Here is a 1,494-nt window from a genome sequence, read left to right on the forward strand (position 1 = left end):
ATAAAATGTATAATTATATTAATTTTAAGTTAATTTTGAGGCATGAAATATATATGTCATACATACTTTGCACTATGAAATATGTATGTGCATACATATATACACATATGTACATGTATACACATATATGCATATATATATACATATGTGTACACATATACGTATGTACATATGTATGTACATATATATTTCATAGTGCAAAGTTAACTTAAAATTAAAACAAAAAGTTTTATCCTTGGTATCTTTTCTCTCTGATGCTGTATTTTCAATATTTTATACAGCTAACATACATTATATTTCTACTTACACAAAATAAAGACAAATGTTAATAAAAATAACAATGTAGAATTGAAATAAACATAAAATCATAAAGCAAAATATTCTGATATGTGTTTATATTTAAATATACACATAGCTATATATGTCCACTAATTATCTTTGTCAAGAATAACATTGTATATATTGAATTATGCCCTATTTAAACAGAGATTGTCTTTCTAAACTAATTGGGCATAGATTTGCCTTGCCCATATATTCTTTGTCTATATGATTTTATAACTTTTGCTGCAACATCTCTGGAAATTATTATTACAGTTAAAAATTGGAATACCTGGGTCAAAAGTTTACATATTTTATAGGATTTTGAAATATTTTAATACATACTTTCTAGACAGGTTGCCTATTTCCTCATTTCTATAACAAAACTGATTATTACAATTCTTAAAATATGTGCTAACTTGATCGTAAATAAAGATGGCTTACATATTCTCATGTGAATTTTATATTTGTTAATAGGATGACTAAATATTCTTTTCTGTATTAATTAGAGGATTTTTGTACTATTAGCTTATTTGCATTATTTTTACTCATATTATTTACGTATTTTTGTTTCATACTTTGTAAATTACTTGTTTGAAATATTTTGCAAATCAAAATTAAGTTGTCATCTTTATTCAGTAATATTTAAGCCTATTATATAAAGATATATGGAAATATTAATTTGATCCAGATAGAGAAAGATTTTGAACCCAACTTGACAAATTAATATGTCTGAGCCATAAATAAACTATCTGGATTGTATTTACATGCTGAACTTTTAATCATTAGTCTATCCTTAAGCTATATCAATCTGTATTCAGTTACCAGAGTTTGGAAAATTAAAATATAAAATTAAAAAAGTACAAGTTTTGCTAATAAATCTGTTATTTTTACTGCAATACAGGGTAACCATTTATAGTACTAAGAAGAGTTGCTTTCAATCTCTAATATGCTTCTTTTGAAATAGCATCATTGTGTTTGTGGCAGTAAGTAGTTCAAAGTGCACCTAATACATTCAGAGTTCACCAAATTCTTTGCATTTCCAATCTGACCCACATCATATTTATTGGGCTATAATGACTATGGATCACAACAAATTCAGGATGTTTCTGGAAAGGCAAAACCTCTTCTATTAATAATGCAGCAGTTGAACATTAAAGTACTGTCACTATGCTA

The sequence above is a fragment of the Rhinopithecus bieti genome, unplaced genomic scaffold (genome assembly GCF_001698545.2).
Source record: "Rhinopithecus bieti isolate Rb0 unplaced genomic scaffold, ASM169854v2 scaffold_1930, whole genome shotgun sequence".
Classification (NCBI taxonomy): domain Eukaryota; kingdom Metazoa; phylum Chordata; class Mammalia; order Primates; family Cercopithecidae; genus Rhinopithecus; species Rhinopithecus bieti.